Below are 20,829 nucleotides of genomic sequence, written 5' to 3'. Positions count from 1 at the left end.
GTGACATGCTCTGGTGGTGCGATAGGGGAAGTAACATCAAATGTGAATATGTCAAAATGTTTCCCCTGTATACTATTGTTGACATGTTTTTTATTTTTCCTGAAAATCGTTGTACCAAAAGTTATTCATGGTCACTTGGAAATCACTTTGGTCACTTGGGAATCACTTGGAAAAATCGGAAAATCTTCGAATTTTCGAACTTCTCTGGTGTTTCGACCATAATTCGAAAACTAAGCCTTTTTTGAAGAAAAACTTCCAATTCTTGATATTCGACAAAGAATATGTATGAGAGCAAAACTTTTAGATTTGCCGAATCGATTTCTCTCTTTTCATTCAGAATAGTGTCACGAATTACAATCGATTCATATAAATCATTCACGAACCTCTATTTCCTCTCCTCGATTCCGATTATAGAAATCCGGATAGCAACCACAATGCCGAAACACTCATATTAGACGACAAATTCAATTCTCCATTACGTAACACCAATCTCTCCATTCATGAGGACAATTCAGTTATATTTGTATTCCATACCGTGTCTTTGTTTCAGTCAATGAGGATCGGAGTTGCTGCAAACTCTATCATCTCGCATTAGTCAATAGTTCATTATTAATTTGTAAATTTCCTGACACTTTGGTAATGGATCGTTCATCGTTCAATATTTCATAGAAATTCTGAATAACGGGAAATCTGTAACAAGAAAGACCTCTCAGGTTCCTTAATTATTAGTCATTATCTTTTGCTCTCAGTGATGGTAAAATGCCCTCAAAAGTATATCAAGGATCACCAGATATATCAGAACAAAGACTTGTTTTCAGAGAAAAATATATACAATTCCCACTCTACTTTTTTAATTGATAAGTTTTTTCTTTTGGACAAAATTTTTCCAAACCCTATATCTGTTGGTATTGGTTCCATCCATACTATACAATTACTATACAATTATAGAATACAATCCTATATGACAAACAGAGAAATGGTGGTAACCTGCAATGGAGCGACATATGAGTCAAAGACGGTAAAACTCGGGGTACCACAGGGCTCTGTTCTAGGACCTTTACAATTTCTTTTCTATGTTAATGATCTTCCTCAACTTATAAAGGGAGGCTACGTCACAATGTTTGCTGATGATACGATAACTATAGCAGGCATTAATGCTGAGCAACTCATCAGCAAATCTAAACATATTATTGATCAGTTCAGTACCAGGTGCCAAAGAAATGATCTCATTCTGAATACTTCTAAATCGATCAGTGTTAACTTCCACTCCAGGAGAAATATTCCAGTTGGTCGACACTCTAGCTATGATATTCAAACTTTTGAAGAAATGAAATTTTTAGATACCTACCTAGACGTCAATCTAAATTGGGATAGGCAGGTGGACTATATACAGTGTGACCCATTTTTAACGGAAACACCCCCCTAAAATTTGAAGTTGTGAACTGATTTCAATATTTTTTTTTGAAATGTCAAGTACTAAAAGGTCTACCTTTTAGTACTTGACATATTTTATATAACGACGAAGCCACTTTCACTACAAATGGAGTAGTGTCATCACAGAATTGTCGCTATTGGGCAGCGGATAATCCTAACTGGGTAATAAACTGTAAAAGCCAGTATTCCCAAAAAATCAACGTCTGGTGTGCGATACTGAACGAACGAATTATTGGTCCTTTCTTTTTTGAGGAAAACATTAATGCGCAGAGGTTTCCAGAATTTTTGAACACAGAGTTTTGGGATGCTATTCACGAGCTGCCAATCAATGAACGATCAAATTTAATTGTCCAGTTAGATGGGTGTTCAGTTCATTATGCCAGAGCTGTGAGGCAATGGCTTAACGAACATTTTCCAAACTGATGGATAGGCCGTGGTAGTCCGTTTATAGAGTGGCCACCCAGATCTCCAGACCTCACAGTTTTGAACTTTTTTCTCTGGGTACTTCTCACACAAAAGGTTTACAAAAACCGCTCAAGAGATAGAAATGAACTTTGTGCAAGAATTCGACAGGTATGTGCAGATATTAGCCCTCAAGAACTAAGGAACGTAATCAGAAACATTCGTAAGCGCTACGACACATGTATCGAAATACGTGGTGGATTAGTAGAGGCTACTAGAATATGAGTTAGAATTAATTGTTGCACTTGTTGTTGTTTTTTTCATCTGGCGGCACTTTATTGTTGAAATCATAAAAAGAATGATATATTGTGACTGTTAGCTGTGTGAGTTTTCGAATTTTTGAGTTTGTCATAACTTTGTTAATAATGAATATTTTCTCATGAAATTTTGGTCACACCTATTTAAAGGCACTCTGGATCCAGTGGCGTAGTGATTTTTCCAATAAAAAAATCGCTAATAAAAAATCCCGATTTTCGACTAAGAAAAAATATCGTAGTATGCCCTGAAACTTCAATAAACATTTCAAATTTTGTCCCAAGGTAGACCTTTTAGTACTTGACATTTAAAAAAAATATTAAAATCGATTTACGACTTCAAATTTTAGGGAGGTGTTTCCATTAAAAATGGGTCACACTGTATGTGCTAAGTTGAATAGAGCATATTATGTCATAAAACAACCGAATTCCTGTTTGGATGAAACTGACTTACTTGGCATATATTATGCCATGGCCTACCCTCACATAAGTCTGAATATCATGGCTTGGGGTAGATAGAGCAAGGGATTTTTCCAGAGTCTTCATAGCACAGAAACGCATCATAAGGCTATTCTTCAATATGGATTTCCGGGAAAGCTGCCAGGCCGTCGTTATAGACAAAAAAATATTGACAGCCCCATCCATCTTCATTCTTGAATGTATTTAATTTATTAGGTTAAACAATAAATTATATGATAAGACTGCTTCAGATCACAGTCATAATACAAGAAATGGTGATCTTCTAAAAATCCCACAGCATCTCATGACAAGCTATAAAAAATCCCCTCAGTATAACTCCATTACGTGCTTCGATAAACTGCCAAATGTAGTTGAAAAAATCACAAGTGACAAAGTGTTTCATGATTATGTTAAAACTATGCTTTTAGAAAGATGCTATTACAGTTACCAATATTTTTTGATTGACAATCTTACAAACAATCAAATTCACAGTGGACGTAATTTTATTTAAATTAAATTATGTGAATGATGTAAAATGTTCAGTTAATTTGTGGGCATCAATTCTTACATGTATATGTGTGTATATATGTATGTGTATATATGTGTATATATATTGTCGCAACTCAGTTCTCGCTTGGCTATTTACGAGAGGATTTTTATTTGCTGTTTCACCCATTCATTTATTCATCCAAAATAATGAAAGAACTCATTCGAAACTTAATTAAATATGTATTGTGAAGAAACAGAAAAAATAAACTCACACTCAAATGTTAATAAAAATAATACATTAAAACAATCTAAAACTTACATTATACTGCCACCCAGCAGGATCGAAGAGAAGGAGATGTGCTGCATTGCTGATAATTAATCGATACTGAAATGAATACTGAATACTGTCTGTTGACTGTTAACTGTTAACGATCTTGACCTCCCGCAATATTTATAAAGAATTATACGCTGACATTGCGACTTTGATCCGGTCACTGTACTGAGGTAAAATGCACAGCATGCAAATCTGTGACAAGTTTGCGTATTTGGAGATTGTTTTATATTCCATATCCTGTGATCGGATCAATTTCGATGTCTATGAACTTGAAATATTAAAAGATGGAATTCTGAATACTGAGTGTTCTTGTGTTGAAATATTGAAGTGAGGTTGGAACATCTTTCAATTCATGTATTTACTTAAATGAATCTGAATTATTTCATGTTTATTTCCTATATTTGACACATCTCCCTTCCACGATGAAGCTGACCCCCAGCTTTCTGGTTGGTAACGAAAAAGAAAAAAAAACAAATTCAAATGAAAACTCACAACTCAATAAAAATATTTTCAATAATAAAAAAAACAATGGGTTTAAAATATGATTATGAACATCAATAACAAACTATATGTCCTATAAAAGTTGGAAAAAACCATATTGTCCAATTGATTCTGCAACTATGAGTTCCCACACTAATATTGTCATAGTCCGGCACTGAACTTTATCTGTCTTTGTGTCACTCCACCAATCTGTCTGCACAGCGTTCCGTGTCTTGGTTCTGATCTTATTTTGGTTGACGGCTGCTCGACACCACAACTCGACTGGATGGAAACATTGGCAACGTAGTAGTGGAATGGATTGAACTGGACTATAATTACGTATTACGTTATGCTTTGCGTTTTCTCGTATTACCAGAACATGTTTTTATGGTTTCTGTGAAATGTATATGTCATTCTGTTCCATGCCTATTCTCTCAATTGTGTATAGAGAAGAAGAGTTACGACTTGACATGACATATGACATACATATAATTTGATGAATATGTGTATATTCAGCGGCATTTTTCGTTCACTGAAGAGATTTTGATTTCACACTTTGAAATATATTTATATCTGTGTGTTCATCGTGTAATAGTGTGATCAAGTTTTTGGGAAACTTCAAACATCATCAATTGTGGTTCTGTTGTGTCAGCATTTATGAAACTAGCGTTGTTTTCATAAATTATTTGCGAACTATTTTCTGTAGGCTTCTTGGGATTTGGATTATCCTGGTACTCAACGGTATGATGGTAATTCTGAATTGTTTTGAGTATTACAATTCTATTCACATATTATTATGTCTATGGATGATGTCTGCCCACACAGGAACTGTTTATCAGCTACTCAAAATAACTGCTAACGCAACAACGTAAGTATATTTCTGGTTGAATATGGCACTAGTGACTGTGATATTCCTATAGTCCATTCATTTGAGCCATGATGATTCAACTTCATGTTTCCCTAGGTCATCGTGCTGTCTGTGGTACGATCTGCTGAATGTCCTGAAGTGGAAAACCGTAACAGTGGTGATGGAGTAGTGGAGTAGTGACTGCCTCGAAGTGCCTTGGGGTGTGGTGTTGCCTCAATTGCATGAAACAAGAGAGAAATTCGGCAGTAAGTTCTTTCATGATATATTTTTATTCTTATAGCTAGGTTATGTTACTATTAAATTCGATAATAAAAAAAATCAACAAAAATTACTGCATTATATAGTTAACAATCATTTGACAGTTTATTCTAATTGGTTAGAGTACATATAATATAACTAGCAGGTACCTTACAAATTTCTTTTTCAATTTTGAAGCATACTTTTTGATTTATGCTTGAGCATACTTTCAAAATTCATTGGTTCTTTATGACACACCCATTTTAACAATAATTTCTTTCTGTACAATTTTTTACTGATTCCTTACAGTATTTGTCACCTGCCTATTCAATTGTCACCTCATGTGATATACATTTCACTGAATAATAGGAAATTGAAAATAGCAATAGCAATTTATTTTCTTTTCAATAAAAATAAACAGCTATTGGAAATATTCATCGAAAACAACTACTTTCCTGGCTAGTACCAACGACAAATATTGAATTATATCTGATGAATATATATTAGAAACCACATGTAAATTGCATCTCTCAGATTTTGCATATATTATTATTATTCTCTTTATACTCTTTCACCTTTCTTCATAATTACCCTGACGTAGTAACTTTCTACATCTTGAAACATCATATTTGTCTTTTCTTAAGACAACTTTCTGTGTCGTACTTTCTACAACATCGTACCTGTCTTTCCTCCGAAGACCTCATGTATGCGCATTTCATTTCATGCTTCATACAAAATTCATATTATTATCATCATCATTTCTCATGAACACCTATCATATTTTTCACACCTTTAAAAATGAAAAATTTCATGCAGTTTTGGGAGCGTCCTCCACAGTCTGCCTTTTCATCTCGTGTGTATAGTCTACCTATATAAATGATTCTTCTTCAATACATAATCATCAATTCTCAACTTTTCAATATATCTATATGCTTCTTTTATTTCTCATAATATTATAAACTTCACTGTTTGTAGATCATCAGTCTGAGATGCTATTTCCTATTACTTTCCATACAAAATAAAAAAAAAACTGTGGTGACAATGAATTGTTTGTACTTCTTCTGGCCAGGGGTGTGTCAATAATGCTTTCATTATTATTATGTTTCATTTCTTATGTAATTACTGCTTATTTTTCCTTAATTAATTGTATGTGAAATTATATTTGAAAAAAACTTATGAAAAAATATTTTGTATCTGCATTTTTATTTAATTACTATCCTCTAATTATTATACCCTAATTATTCTAGATTCTTTTTAATTTGAGTCAGAATATTCATTCATAAAACAATTCAGATTTCTGAAATTTTTTCTTATAACACATACTTAACTAGATGAATTAATTTTTGTTTAATATTATATGTACTCTGGACATTATTAATTGAACATTTTCATGAAGGATTTACATGCATTTACAGAGCATAGTTTGACAGTTTTAATTCTGTTATAGGGAAGGTGCTTAAGAATATGCAACATATAGTGAACAATAGTATTTGAGAAAAAAATCTTTTTGTGAAAGAGAGGTAAGTATGCTTGAAGTGTAACACTGCCATGTAAAACATGTTTCAATAAAATTTTTGAAGACCATCATCTTTTACTACCTCTTGATATCAGTCTCGCAATAAATATTTATAGCAAATGAATTGTTACTCTTCAAACTCAAAGAAAAAAAGTTTGAATATTTGGCGGTTATATTAAAATGAAACTATCTCCAGAATTTACTAAAAATAGTAAATCTGAGGGATTTTTTGAATATTTTACGTTGCGCTGTATCGAAAACAACATTACAAACCAATCGACAAGGGTTCATATTTATACTGTATGTCAAAAATGAGGATTTTTTCATGTTGGCGTGTATTACTCATAATTTGAGGAGGAGGGAAACATGGAAAATTGACTGAAATAATAGGTTGTATTTGGATAAAAAAAAATTGAAGCACAAGAACCAACTTACAACATATTCAAAACTAATTATCAAACTTCCAAAAAAACATTTATTTGAAGTATATTAAATTCTCTCATTATTCTGAAACAAAAGAAAAATACACTTTTCAGCTAATTACCACAAAATATTATAAATATTCGAACAATTCAACTTTTTGTATCAGAAAATTAGTTTCACAGGCCCATTATGAAGAATGAAGCCTTCGAGAACGAGAGAGGCGCCTCCACCACGTGTCGCAACTCAGTTCTAGCTTGGCTATCTACGAGAGGATTTTTATTTGCTGTTTCACCCATTCATTTATTCATCCAAAATAATGAAAGAACTCATTTGAAACTTAATTAAATATGTATTGTGAAGAAACTGAAAAAATAAACTCACACTCAAATGTTAATAAAAATAATACATTAAAACAATCTAAAACTTACATTATACTGCCACCCAGCAGGATCGAAGAGAAGGAGATTTGCTGCATTGCTGATGATTAATCGATACTGAAATGAATATTGAATATACTGTCTGTTGACTGTTAACTGTTAACGATTTCGACCTCCCTCAATATTTATAAAGAATTATACGCTGACATTGCGACTTTGATCCGGTCACTGTACTGAGGTAAAATGCACAGCATGCAAATCTGTGACAAGTTTGCGTATTTGGAGATTGTTTTATATTCCATATCCTGTGATCGGATCAATTTCGATGTCTATGAACTTGAAATATTAAAAGATGGAATTCTGAATACTGAGTGTTCTTGTGTTGAAATATTGAAGTAAGGTTGGAACATCTTTCAATTCATGTATTTACTTAAATGAATCTGAATTATTTCATGTTTATTTCCTTTATTTGACACAATATAGAGGTGAATCTGTGTTCAATGTCCCTCTCTTTTTATCTTCACTAGCTTGTAGTACACCGGACTCACCATATATACCCAAATGTATCAAAAATTGTGAATTATTATTATTATTATTTTTTTCACCGTAGTGTGCGCTGGTCAGGCCCTATCCCCCGAAGCCCCGATACATTCGGGAGGGCGCGCCAGCATTATCAATCAATGACCACTCCCCACACCGTGGGGTGAGCGATCATTGGGTCCGAGAACCTGAGCAAGCGCTGTGAGCCAAGAATGACAGCCTTCTGCATCTGTGCGGCTAAGGTTTCTGCCTTAGTGCGGCAAGCCGGTATGATTTTAAGATTCGAGAGTAAAGAGGACTCCAATAATCAGAAAAACCATCTTGACAGAGTGATCTTTATAGAGTCTGCGGAGTTCGAAGAGGAAATCTCGATATTTTATCCGTTTTCCTCCTCTTTTCTCACGATATTCGTTTCGTCAGGCTTAATAGCTTGTATGAGCCTGAGGGTGGAGAACGAATAGTTCCAATAAATTCGGAACTTCTCGTTCCCCACAAAGAATTCAATATCCCCCGTAGCGTAGGGCAACACCGGTGTCTCGTCAATACCGTAAGAGTGCCGTAGATGGTAATATAGCCGCGTTATGTCGATGGATATAGGCCGAGATCGCATATGCTGGACATGCTAAAAGCGAGTGCATTAGGGTCTCGGGTGCCTCACGGCATGCCCTGCACCTTGTGTCAGGAACCTCTATACCCATTATGCGACTGCGGTAGACTAAGGTGTTGAAGACACCATCCTGGCAAGCCATGATGAACCCCTCAGTTTCCGACTTCAGCCCACTCGACCTGAGAAGAGCGAACGTCAGGCGCTTTGATAAGCCAAGGTCTCCAATGTTAGTGAAGAAGACCCCATGCATTGGCTTATCCTGGTGTCTCCTCAGAAGTAAGTTGATCTCTGCGGCTTTCAACTGAGCTTTTTGCTGAACGGGTTCCAACTCGGTGACAGAGTTGTGGTCACCTCGTTCAGAGTCGAAAACTATACCGAGTTCATCAGCTGCTCGAGCAGCTGCCCTAAGGAGAAATGCTCCAATTCTTGCTCTCTCGCTCTCTCATGGTCACGGACCATGCAAACAAGGGGATCCGAACTCCTGACGACTCCACAGGCTGTATCCAGTACCTACCATTCTGTCATGTAGACACTCAAAACTCAAAAGTCCACGGCCTCCCTGTTGTCGAGGGGAAGTACAACCGTGGAATAAACGATTATTATTATTATTATCATAATTTTTTTTCACCGTAGTGTGATCTGGTCAAGCCTATCTCCCGAAGCCCCGATACATTCGGGAGGACGCGCCAGCATTATCAACCAATGACCACTCTCCACGTCGTGGGGTGACTGATCATTGGGTCCGCAAATCATGTGCCCTGAGCAAGGCAGTTAGCCAAGAATGACAGCCTTCTGCATTTGTGCGGCTAAGATTTCTGCCTTAGTGCGGCAAGCCGGTATGATTTTAAAATTCGAGAGTAGAGACATCATTCCACCAAGGACTCCAATAATCAGAACAACCATCTTGATAGAGTGATCTGGATAGAGTCTGCGGAGTTTGAAGAGAACATCTCGATATTTTATTCCTCTTTTATGACGATATTCGTCTCGCCAGGAGCTGAAAACTCCACGACAAATATCGTTTTGGTCTGGTGGTCGATGGTAATCGAATAATAATAATAATGATAATAATAATAATAATAATAATATTATATTGATAACATCACCAAAAAATGTTATATCAGATTATTATTGGAACTGCTTGGTATCTGACATGAAACAATAATTGTTCTTTCAATGAGTTCTTGTAGAAAAAATCAATTGGGGGAACTATCTGATTTATTCAAAAAACACTTCATTGTGAGATCTGTTGAATGAGTTGTCATTTATTCAGTCTATTTTGCCAAATCACCATAAAAGGATATAGCATTCAACAACACGTGCAAATAATACAATTGTTTCATCAAAATTGATGTTCTGTTCGTGCAACTTATCGCGCACTTCGCCCATTTTACGGTCACCATAATCGTCCTATCGAGAGGATGATTATCCGCAGTGTGGTGGATAAATTTGAGTCTCTGTTTCAGTGAACGATCGACCGACACAAGTACGAAACGCAAGATCTGCCGATCACAACTTGTCGAATTTTGCGTCGTGACTTGAGACTGCACCCGTACAACTGACCCAGGAACTGAAGGTAAACGATCATAGACAACGACGTATGTTCGCTGAATGGACTCTGGAGCATTTGGCAACTGACCCTGATTTTCATCGAAAAATTATCTCCAGGGATGAGGCCCATTTCTGATTGAGTGGTTACGTGAACAAACAAAGTTGTCGAAATTGGGATGATACCAATCCACATGAGATCCAAGAGCCTCCATTACATCCCGAAAGTCACTTTCCGGTGTGGATTATGGGCTGGCGGCATTATCGGTTCATAGTGTGTCTCCTAGAGACACTAGAAAAAATAGGAATGAGAGGTAATTGTTATAACCTCATTGAAAGCTATTTAAATGAAAGGACACAGAAAGTGAAAATTGGTGATGATTCAAGTAACTCAAAAATCATTGAATATGGAATACCGCAAGGCACAGTCCTGGGTCCATTGTTATTCAACCTATATGTGAATGAATTGTTCTCAGTTGCTAGTAAAGGTGATATCGTAGGATATGCTGATGACACCGTTATCTTTTATCAAGCTCCATCATGGCAGGAACTAAAAAATACTACAGAAATAGATTTCAAATTTATTAAAGAATGGTTCGATAACAAACTATTGACAGTCAACTTCGAAAAAACCCACGTTCTTCCTTTCAGTTGCAACAAATCTGGCATCCCTCCTTTTCGCCACCTAGAAATAAATATAGATGGAAAAATGTTAAAACTGAATATTACAACTGAGACAAAATATTTAGGAATATATCTGGACACACATCTTAAATGGGATTATCATATAAAATACGTGACCAAAAAACTCCAAACCATTTTATATAAATTCAAATATCTGAACACTTACTTACCCATAGAAGAAATGAAAGTAATATACTCCTCTCTCGTAGAAAGTCATATCCGATATGGTATTGAAGCCTGGGGTGGTGCGCTTAAAACCCATCTCAATCGACTAGAAGTGATACAGAGACGGTTCTTGAAATTAATGCTACAGAAAAGCTCTAGATACAACTCTGATAGCCTCTACAAAGAAATAAAAATCATGGATATCAGGCAATTATTTTACCTTTGTGTGAATATGAAATACCACTTTCAAAAACATAAAGCTGATATTCTTAACCATGAATACAATACTCGAAACCGTAACAAACACATCCTACCGCATGCTACAAAATCAAAAACTCAAAGAGCATACTCTTATGTTTCAATAAAAATTTATAATACCCTACCAGGAGATATAAAAAAATGTAAAAGTAAACAAAACTTCAAGAAAAAGTTAAAGAAATATATCAATGAAAATGAAAGGAATATGATCTCCCAACTATTTGAACCCTAGTGGAATACAACCAATGTATGTCATTTAACTTTTTTGTATTATTTGAATTGTATTCTTTATAGAATTTAAGCTGACTATATATATTAGTTTTAGAGTTGTATATTTTTAAAATTTTACCATTTGATAATTTTTATACATATATTTTTCCTTTTTTATTTGTCTATTTATCTGTTAATTTCAAGGAAACAAGTACTTTTTACTTATCCTTAATCACTTGTTCACTCCATGCAATTGTATTATTCATATATATTCATATATTGTTTTTTTTTTACTGTGAATAAAGTGTCTATTATTATTATATTTCTATGAGAACGACGTTGGTCAGGCCATTACTCTCAACGGCGAGCACCGTATGTCGTTGACTACCATCTTCTTTAGGCCTGAATTGGATGATCTGAACACCAACGACATGTGGTTTCAACAGGACGCAATTTATCAGATAATGGTGGGTAACCAGAGTTACGAAAATCCTTCTTGTTATTCACAAGCATAAGTGATATACTCAGAATATGTAGAGTTAGATTAGGTTCAAAGTGAGTGGGTCTATTCGACCCTTCACCGAAACCCGCAAGGGTTTATTGTGGCTCACACTTATTCACACTCGACCAAATAAACCTAGATTTTTATCGAAGGTGGTTTGTTTGTATGGTGAGTGGTCTTTAAGGTCAGATGGTAAGAGTACGGCTCTGCCGAGCTCTAAAAACCTGATTAGTTCCCCAACGGGGCAGGCACAAAGTATGTGCTCTGCTGTTTCCTCATTTTCCGAACAGAGGCGATCAATCAAGATGTCAAAAGAGTAATAAATGCTCATTTCAAATGCATAACGCTAACAGAGTGCTCGAACAAAATGATTTACAACAATGGTTTATAACACTTTACCAGGGCTACTCTATTTTTGTATCGCATACAGAAGCTTCATGGGTTTTCGGGTTATTTTATTACCTGTAGAGGCGTGGGTTTCGGTATTTATTAAAAAATACTTATTAAAACTAACGATTCATGAAAAATCAATATAGTTATAACATTTTGATCTGAAATATTTTCATATACAGTGCATTTCTTTAATGTCCACCCCTTTTATTTTTTGAATAGGTCAACTCAAAAAATTGAAATTCGGGATAATGAAAGTAATGCATGAAACTTTCAAGTGGCGACTGGGCGTCATCTGGGAAAAAAATTAAATGGAAAGGGGGGTCTTGTTACACATCATTTCGTAGCTCCTAACGAATACTTCACAATCCTAGAATATGAAGTCAATATCTTCACCTACTGCAAAATGGCGGAACTTTTAATAATAACCTGAATACGAACACAATAATAACGATATTTATAGAAATATTCCCTTTTATCTGCCGTGTTAGGAATCACACGTTGAAAGGTAAGACCTCGTTAGTCTTTAGCTCGCACAAGTTTCTCAACTTCTGAGAGTTGATTAACGGAAAACAGAATTTAATACAGATTTTTAAAACAACCAACAACCAACAACCCGATAGGGTTTGTTTATTTATTATTTGTTTATAAAAACGACAACAATGTCAGTTCGACAATGAACATCATTGTTCAGTTACATTATTCTCATTTAGTTTTCGGTTTTACTAGTAGAAAGGTACTACGTCAACAATCTCTAAAATGTTCCATTCCCTTCCATTGGAAGAAATAATTGAAGCGATTTTCATTTACGGTGCGACGGGACTGAAAAGATTTTCAATGAACGTTTTCCGAATCGTCCTATCTGTAGAAAATATTTGAGGGAACTTGTATCCGAATTCACAACTACCGGTAGTGTACATAACAAAAAGCTCCCAGGTCATCCGTCCATTCCGGAAGAACAGCAAGTGCAAATAATTGGTGAGATGGTAGTAAATTCTGAACAGTCTACTTATTCAGTCGTGAATGAGAGTTGTTTCCTTTCATTGTGTGGAGACTTTTGAAAAGAAATATGTATCATCCATACAGAATTAAAATGATACACCAATTAACTGAAGATGACCCTGATCGAAGAACATATTTCTGCGAAATCATGACGGAAACCATTGCAAGGCAGCCTACCTATCTCCATAATATTTGTTTTAGTGAAGAATGTACATTTTTTCAAACGGCAATGTTCACATATAAAATTTTCGTTATTAGAGTGATACCAACCCTCACTTTTTACGGAAAACACATACCCAATATCCATAAAAAATGAAGTTTGGGCAGAAATATTGGGAAACTATTGTAGGATCTCTATTTATTGATCAAAATTCAACAGGGGAACTGTATTTGAATATGCTGGAAACTACTGTTTACCCTCGTCATCACTGAAATCGTCGAAGCGAATTCTAATGAATTCGATATGGATATTGTATTCCAACAAGATGGAGCACCACCACATTACTCCAGACAAGTAAGAAACTATTTGGTTACTACTTTTCCCGGTCGTTGGATGGGCCGTTGAGGTCCTAGAGAATGGCCAGTAACAAACTGAACCTGCTTCAGTATTGTGTATACGGCAGAGAATAATAAATATTTGTAGAGATATTGACGTTGCTGTGTTCGAAAATGTTCGGCGTGAAATATCCGATAGGCTGTTCGTTTGTCAGGAAGTTCAAGGCAACCATTTTGAGCATCTTCTGAACCGAACTCAAGCTTATTACCTCATATTATGTAGTTAAATGTCAATGTATTCAGGCAATTATTGAAAGTTCCGCCATTTTGTAGTATCTGAAGATATTGACATTATATTCTGGGGTTATGAAGCATTTGTCAGTAGCTTCAAAAAGATGTGTTACAAGACCCCCTCCTTTTTATTCAATTTTTTTTCCAGATGGAGCCCAATCGCCATCTTGAATGTTTCATCTGTCAATTTCACTTCAAAATAAATTATTCATGCTTCAATTTCATTATCCCAAATTTAAAGTTTTTGAGTTGAAACATTAAAGAAATGCACTTGCTTGTTCAAATGTTCAATACATTTTTCGGAAGTGAAAGAATTCTTAGAAAATATTTTGACATCTTCCATTTTAAAAGTTGTGTTACTCCTTGCAACAAAACCCCTTGAGCCCAAACAAGTTGAATGAGAAACAGTTCGCAATTGTACGGAGGTACACCATGGACAATGACATTTGTCATTTTTCGGAATCGAAATGTTTCAAGGACTCCTCACACGCAGAATAATTATATTTTGTTTCTGTGCTATCCTCTGGACTACATATTTCGTGAAACGAGCTTTATTTGAACATACTATCGACAATAGTTCTTTTTTTTTCCACACTCCCATCAAAATATTCTTTGAAATCATCACAGTTTTTCACAATTTCTTTCTGCCAGACATATTTTGTTCTTCTTTCAAGTCTTCCATTTTTTTGTCGGAGGTTGGCGTTTCTTTCTCTGAATGAAATGAATGACTATTCCTTCAATTATTATTATTGCTCTATCATGGAAAAGTGTTTTAGCGCGTTTATACCTACAACTCACCTTAAATTTTTTCGAATGAATAAAAAATTCCCATCATTGATACCTGATTTTAACAGTTATTGTAGTAATATTGAAGGACAGATAGATCTTTAGAAAACATTCTAAAATATTCAAATTCAGTATGGAACAACAAACATAATAATGTTTTCTCTGTGTGGAATTATAGTCATGAATATCTGTCACGAAAATTTGTATATATGCTTCGATATATCAAAATCAATATTCAAACATAAAAACCGATATATTCCATAAATTGCACATGGTATGATTTTTATTTTACAGAAGTTTGGTATTCTACTCCATGCGAAACTTCAATTCTCGAAGGAATACACTCGAAAGATTGTGATTTATTTGATGAAATCTATATTTCGCAGCCGCTGACGCATCGTGTTTCTATAATATCGGCATGACTATATTATCTCGTAATTCGCTCCTAAAAAAAAATCTGCAGTAAGTAGGTCCATTGAGTTTTGCAGTTTCTGATATTTGGTTTGATAGAAAATTTGATTAACTGGGTTTTAGCGTGGTAACTCTGCTTGGAAATTACATGTTACACCATTCTCTATCATACTCGATAACAATAAATTGACTATACTGAAATAAATAATGGGGTACCTCAAGTATCGCTTTCAGGCCTGATTGTCTTTGTTTCATATTTTTTTCAGTTCTCACAGTGCCTTTTTCATACTTCGATGAATTATTATGCCGACGATACACAGTTGTATTCAGAATTCGATGAAAATGCACTCAATACTGCCATCGATCAAGAGTCACGATCTGCACTCTGATAACTGAATCAAGTGAATACTGTCTGTCTAAACCACTGCAAAGAATCGGGAAATATTCGTTTTGAGGGCACCCCGTGATTTAAAAAAAATGTTTGAGTATACTCATGTATTTCGTAGATTACGAATCCGAAAGAAAAAAGCTGCGCTCTCCCTTATTTACGAAGTTAAGGCCCTTCAAGGTTCAGAAAAGGGCAACTTTTCAGCCTTCTTTTTCACCAAATAAACTATTTAAAAACACAAGCATTTATTCACTAGGTCACCTTTACACCTTATTCCTTCTTCCTTGACACTTTTCATTTCAACAATCAACATTTTTCCAATGAAAATTTTGAAAATTGTACGAAGTTGCTTTTTGGTTATATATCTCTGTATTTTACGTTTTTGAGGGTAATGGCATAGTTGGTACGACTGATGCTGTCAATATTCCTGCTGTCAATATTCCTGGTGTATTAAGATAATATGGATTCAAGAAGTAACCTAGCAGCATTTTATATCCCGCAAAATAATTCTAGTGAGTATGAATTATACGCAAATTTTGAAATTATAATTTTTCTCATACTTTCACTAAATTATTAATTTCATTCAAATTCATTTTGTGTTTTTCTAATCACTCACGTCAAACTAAAAATCCAAATCTACGAATTTGAAACAGTAGGCAGCGGCAAATACCAACCGCTTTTTTCTGAAATGTCATTTGCAACTAACCTAGAAATAGAAGAATGTCACCAGAAGAAGTAATCGTTTTCAAATTGGGTTTTTTATAAGAAAAATGTTGATTGTTGAATTGAAAAGTGTCAATTGAGAAGAGATAAGGTGTAAAGTGACCTAGTGAATGAATGCTTGTGTTTTTAAATAGTTAATCTTGTAGAAGAGAACGTTGAAAAGTTGCCCTTTTCTGAACTTTGAAGAGCCATAACTTTGTAGATAGGGGAGAGCGCTGCTTTTTTTCCTCGGATTCGTAATCTACGCATCAAAATACATAAGCACACTCAAAATCGCCAGGTGCACTCAAAACCAATATTCACCGGCTTTCATATTGGTAATTCAATGCGATTCACTACGCATTATCTCAGATTCTTGAAAAGGGTTATATGAATCTAAAACTAGTATACTCGAGTGAAAACCTGGTGAACAAAATAATTAAATTCAGTAATTCAGTTCGTGACGCACTGGTACTGTCTCATGCCAATTATGCGGATACTGTTTATGGTCTAGTACTTTTGAAATCTGACAGACAGAAACCTAAAAAACTGCAGAATTACATTCTATAGGGTTTCAAACAATTACAATATTGTGATTGTTTGAAAATATTCTTATAGGACTAAACTACAGTAACAAATGAAAGAGATAAAAAAAATATCAGAACTACCATCTTGACAGATTAGTCTGGATAAAATCCTCGTGGTTAGGAAAGGGAATCTCTATATTTAATCCATTTTTTCGATCTTTTGGGACGATTTTCGTCTCGACAGGAGCTTAAAACTACACAATGTCACCTCACAAACCACAAGAGGAGACTAAATCATCTGTCGGTAACAAATAAGACAGATGGGTATCCGCGGCTAAGCTTAACAGTGGAGACGGTAGTGGGTTAACCAACTTGGCAAATTTCAAATAGATCTTAATGGGCGCCAGGTAAATTTCATCCTTCAGATACCCTTAGTAACTTACAATATCAATAACTTACCAATTAATATTGGAAACAAAAGATAAGATCCCCAATATGATTTATTCAGTAATCCTAATTTACATGGATTAACCGACAACGCTTCTAAGACAACAATGCGATATTCACACTACTACGCGATATTCAAATGTCAATACAGAAGCGCGGTGTATATAACCACAAATTCAATCAGCCATAAATTAAGGTGGTAACGACGCTTAAAAGAAAACTGCAATATGTCAAGTAAAACTACCACGAAAATTGAGTAGGTGAAATCGTAAACACTAGTATTGGAAGGAAAGACAATCTCGTTTGCGTCGCGTGAGATCAGGCGTAGGCGCATCGGTGTCAACAAGAAATTGTAAAAGGAACAAAACACCTCAATTTGCGTTTTACAAATGAAACCAAACACGTTGTCAACTAGCGGTGAATACAGCCAGGAAGGCAATCACTATATCAAACAGGTAACAATAAACAAAAGGGCAAACAATTATTTGAATAACTCAATAATACACAAATATTCAAATACATCTATTATAACTTGCGTGCTCCTTTTGGGCCACCCAGTATATGGGGTTAGGCTACCCCGTAGTTGGACGGAGGTGGATCACCCTGTAGCACCACCAAGACAGATCACCCTGTGGGACACACCAAGATGGACCAGTGATGGATCACCAAATAGGACAAAAAAAATAAAACCCTACGAAAAAAAATTCTCAATCAGAATCAGATAAAACCAAAGTGAGATTCAACCCCATTCAATAGGGACTAGTTGACTAATCGATACCCCTGGTATATTTTCATTAAGAAAAGTAGCAAGATAACAAGAGTATATTTTTAGATGCCCTGTATAACCATATAACCCGTAAAAAAATCAAGAAAATTGAATGAGTGTTGACACCTCTCTTCAAAACTAATATTCAGTTGAATTACAACGATGGAATCAATCAATTACTAAAATAATTAAAAACACATTTAATGGTAAAATTCGTACCCTGGTCCAGGGGTTTTCTATACGTTTCTTCGTGTGCGGTGCTCTGCACGGAAGTCCTACTGGGACTTGATTAGTGACTAAGGGCCTTCTATTTCTTATGAATCTAGGGACGAAAAACGAAGGTTGTAGAATTGAAGAGATGATATATTAGCTAAGACCACTTAAGAGATGCGATAGTGATTCAGACATACCTGATTTCGGAAGTCCTTCCACCTGGCACAATGAGTTCGGTGACCACCACAAATCCTCAAAAGAGTTTTAAGTTTCAGACTGCAAATATCCACAACAAAATGACCAATCAGTCTTCCACTATACAATCCTGACTTGTATAAATGATCCCCGTGAAGGATGGTACAAATACAACCATATATATCCTACAAATCAGTCTGATGGTACACTTGAACTCTCAACCAAGCTCATCGAAGGTCAACCCCGAAATCCGGGAGACTGCCACATGTGACAGCTAACCAGTTGGTGCCATAGTATGACCAATCTACACTACAAGCACCAAGGGGGCGCTGTGCACAACATCATAAATCCATCAATTCCTCCACAGCCACTGGAGACATCATCAACAAGTCCATGACCCACCAAAACTCTTTCTCAAAGCAATGCAACCCTTAAACAACCTTGACAATTTGAGTAACCGATTAATCCCTCACCCGTGAACAACTGTAGAACTAGTTCGGTGTAGGTCGTCGGAACGACACTACGAAAGTTCGGCAGATGTCAACCAACAGCTGTCTCTTAACCTTGTTATTGAATGTTTACAAAATTATTAACCCCAACCTATTTTCGACTATTTACCGATCCTTATTCATGCGATGGAATAGAAACATATAAGGTAAGTCGCCACATCTTTCCCATTCAGTACGAATATTTGAACATTCATATTATGCAGAATATTTACTGAAAATATCAAACAGTATTCAGAAACCTAGAGCTAACTAATATTGTTTTTCAGACGATATGGCTCTAATATGTAGTAATTCTTCTGGAAGTGGTGAATAACAATCTATGCAAGAAATATTCTTGGAAAGGTATAGATAATAAGGCAGACAACGGCTGAAAAATGATAGGTGAAGTAAACTGAGAAACAAACAATAACAACTATTTCAACCTAGCGAGGAATTTTGGATCTGCAACATCGATTGGCAATAGGAGAATGCGTAAGTAGTGGTCACGGCAGTTAGTCAGGGAGCATACATATATTCTTGTACATTTCAGGTATGGTTTCCTATGGACGGAAGATTCCCATTACTATGATGTTAAATGAATAAAATCAACTTGTAGCTGAATTACATTGTTAACATCCGCTGAATAAAGATCTTAAAAGGCAAGGTAGTGTTTTGAAAGGTCACATAAGAGCAGTTTTGATCTAGTGCTGAATTGAAACGTAACAACGACAAATATCGTCGTGCTCTAGCTTATAAGCTTGCATGGACCTGAGTTTGGGGAATGAATAGTTCCAATAAGTTCGATACTTCTCGTTCCTCACAGCAGATTCAAAAATCCTTAGAGCGTAGGGCAACACTGGTGTCTCGTCAATACCGTAAAAATGCCCTAGGTAGTAGAACATCACTTTATGGGCCGCGTTTTGTCGATGAATATAGTCTGAGGCCGCGTTTGCTGTATATGCTGACAGCAAGTGCAATGGTATCAGATGCCTCGTGGCAGGCCCTGCACCTTGTGTCAGAAACCTCTATACCCACCACACGACGGCGGTCCGACCTCAGCCCATTCAACCTGAGGAACGCGAAGGACAGGCGCTTTGATAACCCAAGGTCTTCAATGATGTTGAAGAAGACCCAATGCATTGGCCCATCCTTGTGTTGCCAAAACCAAAAAGTGAACTCTTCAATTATTGTAATCAAAAGTTAACAGAAAGTTGTTTTCGTGTTACAATTATTGGTTCAGTATCTTGTGTTTTCTCCTCGGACAGAAATCACAGTTCGGATCCTGAATTTTTCTTGAGGCAAACACTCCCACTCTCACCCAAAGCTCATCCAAAGTGGTATGTTGGTTTTGGCGGCTTCGGTAGCTTCTTCTCAATTGATCGCAGGCATGTTTGAAGGGATTCAGGCCCAGGCTGTAAGCGGGCTACCTCAAAGTGATGATATTGTGGAGTTGTAGGTACTGACACAAGATCCTTACAGCGTGAGGACGGGCCCCATCGTGCATAAACATGAAATTGTCCCTTCCTGCTTCTGCACTATGACATATCTGGACATCCAACACCTCACTAACGTACCTTTTGAACGGTGAAGGATTTGTCACGGATGACTACGAGGTGTGGACAATCATTGAGTGTTACTCCAACCCACATCATCTATTATTGATCCACCTCCAAATGGGACCCTCGAAGATAAGCAGTACCTGGGACGAGATACCTGGACTGGTCGTCTAGATCTCAATCCACTTTCCCGAAGTTGATTTCGCACAGTCTAGTTGAAAATTTGGGTTCCCGTTGCTTGATTTAGCTCATTTTGTAGCTTATTGGCTGTTGAAAATCTGCGTCTGAGGGAACTTGATCTGAAGTAGACTCCCGCCGCTCATAA

General features: G+C 36.0%; 2 long non-coding RNA genes across 2 annotated transcripts; one reads left to right on the top strand and one right to left on the bottom strand.

The window, feature by feature from the left end:
• Positions 1-4,512: 4,512 nt before the first annotated feature.
• On the top strand, positions 4,513-6,851 carry LOC141484864 (uncharacterized). Its single transcript, XR_012466849.1, has 3 exons — positions 4,513-4,780; positions 4,877-5,025; positions 6,465-6,851. It is a non-coding gene; the product is annotated as an uncharacterized lncRNA (long non-coding RNA).
• Positions 6,852-10,608: 3,757 nt separating this feature from the next.
• Positions 10,609-11,554, bottom strand: LOC141484777 (uncharacterized). Its single transcript, XR_012466793.1, has 2 exons — positions 10,883-11,554; positions 10,609-10,713 (listed from the first exon to the last, which is right to left on the bottom strand). It is a non-coding gene; the product is annotated as an uncharacterized lncRNA (long non-coding RNA).
• Positions 11,555-20,829: the final 9,275 nt, after the last annotated feature.

This window comes from Leptinotarsa decemlineata, unplaced genomic scaffold (assembly GCF_025532065.1).
Source record: "Leptinotarsa decemlineata unplaced genomic scaffold, Ldec_3_MD MMD2_tig00026294_RagTag_RagTag, whole genome shotgun sequence".
Classification (NCBI taxonomy): Eukaryota; Metazoa; Arthropoda; class Insecta; order Coleoptera; family Chrysomelidae; genus Leptinotarsa; species Leptinotarsa decemlineata.
This window is presented reverse-complemented; position numbering and strand designations above follow the sequence as displayed.